This window comes from Macadamia integrifolia, unplaced genomic scaffold (assembly GCF_013358625.1).
Source record: "Macadamia integrifolia cultivar HAES 741 unplaced genomic scaffold, SCU_Mint_v3 scaffold3070, whole genome shotgun sequence".
In the NCBI taxonomy this organism is placed as follows: Eukaryota; Viridiplantae; Streptophyta; class Magnoliopsida; order Proteales; family Proteaceae; genus Macadamia; species Macadamia integrifolia.
In genome coordinates, this window is record NW_024869179.1 from 26,214 (window position 1) to 32,546 (window position 6,333).

Below are 6,333 nucleotides of genomic sequence, written 5' to 3' on the forward strand. Positions count from 1 at the left end.
TATCTTCTTGGCTTTGCAGTCGCCAATGGTGTGCCCAACCTTCTTGCAAAAACCTCAGTTCCCCATGGAATCCTCGTAAAATAATTTTTGCTTGAACCAGAATAGGTTTTCAGTCTCGGGTTGTTTGCGTTCAACCTGGATCTCATCTGACCTTAGGCCCTCCATTTCCATCTCAACGAAAACAAGAGCATAATTACCGTACATGATTTTCTTCATTCGTTGATCAAGTGCGATAGGGCGACCGCAGCCTTCGCCATGATCAACAACACTTTCTCATGCCAGTACTCCAAAGGCAAGTCAGGAAAAAGCACCCAGACAAGAGCTTTATTGACTGGTTTCTCATGGATACTGAAATCAGGGTGCCATCTTTGAAACCTCACAAACTGTCTTCCAATCTTCATAGGACTTCTCCTCCACATCGTTGCCATATCTCCTTCGGTATCTAATTGAAAAATTATGAAGTCTTTGCCCATGAGCACCATCTTCACATTGCCCTTTAGATTCCATGACTCACGAGCCTCCCTTTGAATGTCATCCAAAGATACAAATCTGAAATTGATTCTGCCAATCAAAGCAAATCGGTATCTCCCTAGCCGGTCCTCATAAGTGTCCTAAGGGATGATCACCTTAGTTGAGTTCCCTGCGTGAATTGGATCTGGAAGGTCATTCACTTTAGGGAAGACATTGCCAACAGCCTTGGCGTAGGATTTCTTTGGAAGAAGAGGGGCAGAAGGACCTCCATCTTCAACATTCTGCAGGGGTGCATTAGCATCTGGATCCAAACCAGCAGGCTCCTCACCAAAAGCCCTATCTCGCTCATTATTACTGCTCCAGAAATCAGTAATCAGTTTCTGTTTCCCTCTATCAGGTGGCCGCCCAGCAGATTCTTCAGAGTTGATCACAAGGTCTTCCCGAGCACAAATCGTCTCTCCCATTTCTCTCCACTCCAAAACTACGTTCAAAGTTAGAGAGTAGATTGTGTCAGTAATGTTCCTGACAAAATTTTACTTGGAGCACTCTTTCTGGCCAACATCTAATTGCAAACCATCGACATTGGGAAAGCAGCACCTGAAAAGAAACATCTCACATCATCATACACCATCCCCACCCATGAAAATAAATCCCAAACCCCCAGAGACGAGAGAATAGGAATTTTCCCACTGAATGAAATTCATGAAAGTTTCATTTAGGTCATTAAATTAAATAACATAGTCAATCTCATTAAAGTCTTCACGTTTAATTCTATATTTATTTTTGAAAGAAAGTTTCATGATCGATGGCATGGATCTTGTGCCTGCACCTTCAGATAGGGTTTTTAAAGGAAAGTGCAAGCTTGGAGAACTAAGATTGAGGATCAAATACGTGAGGGGAGTTGTTGGGTTGAGGCAGCAAGTTGACCTCTCTCTTGCAAGCTCATCACAGTCTCGTAGAGGCTTTCCTTCACAGGTGTGATCTTAAGGCCCAGATCCATGAGCCTCTGGTTGGAGCACTTGTATGGTTTCACTCTTGGATTCACTTCATCGGAGCACCTGATCATCAATAGATCAACCCATCAAAATTTTTTTAAGCAGAAACAACTTCAGTTTTACAAATAGAACATATATAGTTTGGATTTTAAGCCTGACCCAGTTTGAACCTTTAATGGCTTCTTGAAATTTCTATTCTACCCCAACGCCCAAACCATATACTATTTCCCTCAATTTTAAATAGAAAGTGATAATTTGATGCCCCTAATGTAATAGGACATTCTAAGAACTTTTAATTTAGGTCTATTTAAAGTCCATTTTACTGTTATGCCCTTGCCGCCTTGTTTAGAGACTAATTTTAGGAATGCCCTATTTAGAGTTAAAATAGTCTTGTAGCCCCATCTAAAACCAGTTTAGCCCGATTACAAGAAGTCTGATTAAAGCTCGAGCCCAATTAACCGATAATAAACCATACCATGTCTGCTCAATGTTAGTCCGATTAAATAATCAAACAATCATGTTGTAGGGGGTGAAATTGGTTAAGCCCGATATAGCCCAACCAAGCCTGATCAGTTGACAGCCCTAGATGTCAACACTTGTCTCACTTCCCATCATTTAGAAGTGAAGAGAGATGTTGACCAAATGAACAAATGAAAAAAGGGTGGATATATCTAAAAGAAAAAGGGACAGGTGTTTGGCACCTAAAATGTAGGTGCAGAGGATTCATTCTCCAGCCAGGTTGACAAATATGTCGCCACTACTGTTAGGCCTAGTTGTTGCTGAGTTCACTCAAGAGGGATTGTATGGAGATTGGTGGTGGTCAATCCGGTCCTTGAAAGAACAAAGGTGAAGGCATAAAATGATGAGTCCAGATCAGCTCTCCATGTGGAGATGGGTGTAAGGTTCGTAATCTGGAGATTAGTGTCGATTGATACTGATTCATATCAATCTCACTTTGGATTTTTTATTATCTCATGACCCTTGGATTGTGCCAGTGGGTCAGTATTGAATTGGCCAAGATTCGGGATCAGTCTTCATCGTTGCCAATCCAATCCGGGAGATCTTGCTCATCCCAATCCAATTTTTGAAACCATGAACGAATGGGGACAAATCCCACACCTTTGAATGGTGTTGCGCCCCTAGTCCCATGTGGGGACAGGATCCAAGCCCTAAAATGACTGTGGAAGGGAAGTGGTGGGAAAAAAGAAATGCAAGCATATGTTGGAAAAATTGAAGGACCAATTTTCTCTATACCCACGATGAATGATAATTCATTCACTATAGAGGATCTAGGAGCTCGAGGCGATACGGGGGTATTTTTGTGAAATTCTAAAATCTAGGATGGAGCAATAAATCTCACCAACCAACCAACCTCCTGGTGAAGGAAAACTTTCTCCTAAATTCAAAATCCGCAAATTAAAGTTGGGACAGGTTGGACAAGGCTTAGTTGAGTTGACTTAAGTTGAGGTAAGAAGCTTACTTGGTGGGAATGGGGGTAGTGAGGGAACATCTGAAGAAGCATGGCAGCGATCTCAGTCCGGTGAAGCACGGTGCCAAGGCAGAGGTACCTGCCAGCTGCGGAAGGAGACTCATAAACAAGAATATGAGCCAAGGCTACATCCCTGACATGAACATAACCTTGTACATAATTGCCATACTTCTTATGCCACCCATTGAATAACTTGACAATGTGAAGTGCAGAATTACTGACATATGGTTGAAGCATTTGACCAATAGTGAAGGAAGGGATCACAGTCACCAGTTCCACCCTTCTTTTCTTCGCCATCTCCCACGCTGTCTGCTCTGCCAATGTCTTCCCATAAGATTACCGGTCCTGCTCCATGTGAGGGTGTCAAAATCAAACTGAAATCAAGCGTTTATACAGAAACTATGAAATGGTTTAATAATTGGTTTGATTTTAATTTTTAAATTGACATTGTTTAGTTAAAACGGTTTAAATTGAATCAAATCGTTTAAGTAATCGGTCTAAAACCAATTAATATATGCATAGTAAATTAAGTCATTTATGATTAGAGTAAACAGTGTTTATATATTGATTTTTTTCATTTGAAGATTCACCAGACTCCTCGAAATTAAGTTACCGAAATGGTCTTGACATAGTTGAGATCGCTCCAGCAAGTCTGTCAACGACCTTGTCAGGACTCCTATTAGGATCCATATGAATTACTGCCACTGAAGACGTGAAAACCACACGTTTAACTTGAGCTTCTGCTGCGGCATTCATCACATTCATGGTTCCTTTGATAGCTGCTGCCTCCATTACTCGTTTCTTGAATTCAAAAATTTCATTATAATCAGACTTGTCTTAATCATCCAAATAATGTAGTGCCTAGAAGAGTTAATTTCTAGTTAATTTAGATGAATCAATACTTACCAAATCATTCACAACAGGAAAGGCTACGTGAAAGACTCCACTGCATCCTCTGACTGCATGGAGAATGCTCTCATAATGAAGAATGTCAGCTTTATAAAGAGTTAATCTTTTCTTAGCCCCTGGTGGCTCCCTCAAATGAGAATTCTTGGGATCCTCTGTAATATTGAGAAATAGAATAAGTTGTTAAGGAATGTAAGGCCACTTGTGGGTCTAGCAAGAATGGACCTTCTTGAGTGTGTGTGTGAGAGAGAGAGATATTACGGAAGAACTTATTAGGGTCTAGAACTGTTCCCTTGACAAAGTAACCTCTTTCTAGGAGAAGTTTGATAAGCCATGAAGCAATGAAACCTCCTGCGCCAGTAACATACACGGTTTGGCCGGAAAACATCATTCTTCTCTCATGGAAGGAGAAGAGGAAATGAATTAAAAAAAATATGGTAGAATGTAAGGGTTGATGCCACCTTTATATATGAGCCCATCTTAACATAGGACTGCACCTCATACCTCATGGATGGTGCGAGATGGAATTAGAGGGTACAATGTTAGAGAGGATCTAAAGTCCATCGATTAGGGGATTTTTATCTAAACAAAGAAAAGCACAATGACAACTTGCTATAAAACAGAATCATATGTAAAAAGAGGGGATAAAATAATATCATACATAAGAAGCAACGATAACATTTCACACGAGGAAAAGAGAGATACACAATGCGTGTGTGTGGCATGCAAAAATAAATATAAAAAATTGAAAGACTAGAAGTCAATGCACTCAGGCCAAAAATATGAAATCCATGTGCGTCTATCTAATAATATGTGGTTTCAATCATTAAACAATTGGTCAACACTATCAGCTTCTTTTTCATTAAAAAAATACTAATTTCTTCATGGGATTGAAGAGAGTATATATTTTATTCATATTTCAACAAAACTTATTGGCTCTATAGATGTGTATTTGGAATTTTTGTATTTCTATTAACCGGACAACAACAACAACAACAAACATAATCTTATCTCATCTAAATGGGGTCGGCTACATGGATACAATATGAAAAATAGAATCAAGAAGCAATAAAATAAGAAAAAACAAGGTGAAAAGGAAATAAGAAAAGTATATAAGGCAGAAATAAAAAAATGCACCACATGAACATCCCTTATACGGGGTCTACTACCCGGCTCCTTGTCCTCCACAAAACTCTATCCATAGTCATACTAGAATCAAGCCTCACCATATGCATGCATTTTCTCATCACTTCAGTAATAGTCATTTTAGGCCTACCCCTGCCTCTTTGTATTCCCTCCAAATGAATCTGCTCAATCTTCCTTACTAGAGCATCTACATGTCTCCGTTGCACATGATCATACCACCTCAACTGGTTCTCGCGGAGCTTGTCCTGGATTGGTGCAGCCTCCAACTCATTTCTTATACAATCATTCCTTACTTTATATCTCCTCGTCTTGCCACAAAATCCTCTTAGCATTCTTATCTCAACTACACTTAGTTTGGTCAAATCACTCTTCTTAACTGCCTAACACTCTGCTCCATATGTCATAGCTGGTAGTACCACTGTCTTGTAGAACTTTCCCTTAAGTTTAATAGGCATTCTTTTGTCACATAGTACTTCTGACACATCTCTCCATTTCATCTATTCCATTTTAATTATGTGGGCAACATCATCCTCTATATCCCCTTCTTTGTTAAAGATGGACCCCAGGTATTTAAAACTATCACTCTAGGGTAGTTCTCATTCCCCAAGTTTCACCACTCCTTCCCCTCTAGTCTGACTAAAGAGACACATCATATACTCTGTCTTCGTTCTGCTTATTAATGAAGTGGTTGAATGGCCACAACCGTTTGATAATATCAATGGGGCCCAGGGGATTAAAGTTGTTAGTTATAAATTTGTTCTTGGCCAAAAGGATGAGAAAGGTATGCTGTCTTTATTGTCCCTATTTTCGTTTCATATGGAGCCTCTACCTCTCCCTGTGCCTTCTCTCAGCGATGTGGGTTTATTCACCCTTCCGGCCCCTCCTCACATGGGCATTATTAATTCAACAACAAAGAAGACTTCTGCTTTGGCCCCAAAAAAATAGAAAAATAAGCTTCAGGTTGGGTGCAGGAGCGCCCCCACAGAGAAAATGGATGTGCTAACGTGTAACGGTGTTTTATGATCAGTTCAACTACAGGTTGATTTTAAATCAGGTGATCTACGAACAGCTCGACCATTGGGAGAGAATGATCTATAATCAGCTAGCTCAGCGGTTGCTTGATTGCTAGAACCTATTCAGTAAGTTTTTTTTTTTTTTTTCGGATGAATATACTCACTAAAGGTTAACTATTGGTAAAACCATTGGACTTGATCCCAATCATGAGCCCTTCCATTTATGAGACTCAAAATCACTATAGATGAAAACATATTTAATAGATTCAGGATGTGAAGAGATCCCTTATTATAATTCCCCATGCTCATTTGA

The 6,333-nt window shown here is 39.9% G+C and overlaps 1 pseudogene; it reads right to left on the minus strand.

The window, feature by feature from the left end:
- Positions 1 to 611: 611 nt before the first annotated feature.
- Positions 612 to 4,249, minus strand: LOC122067702 (annotated as a pseudogene).
- Between the last annotated feature and the right edge of the window lie 2,084 nt (positions 4,250 to 6,333).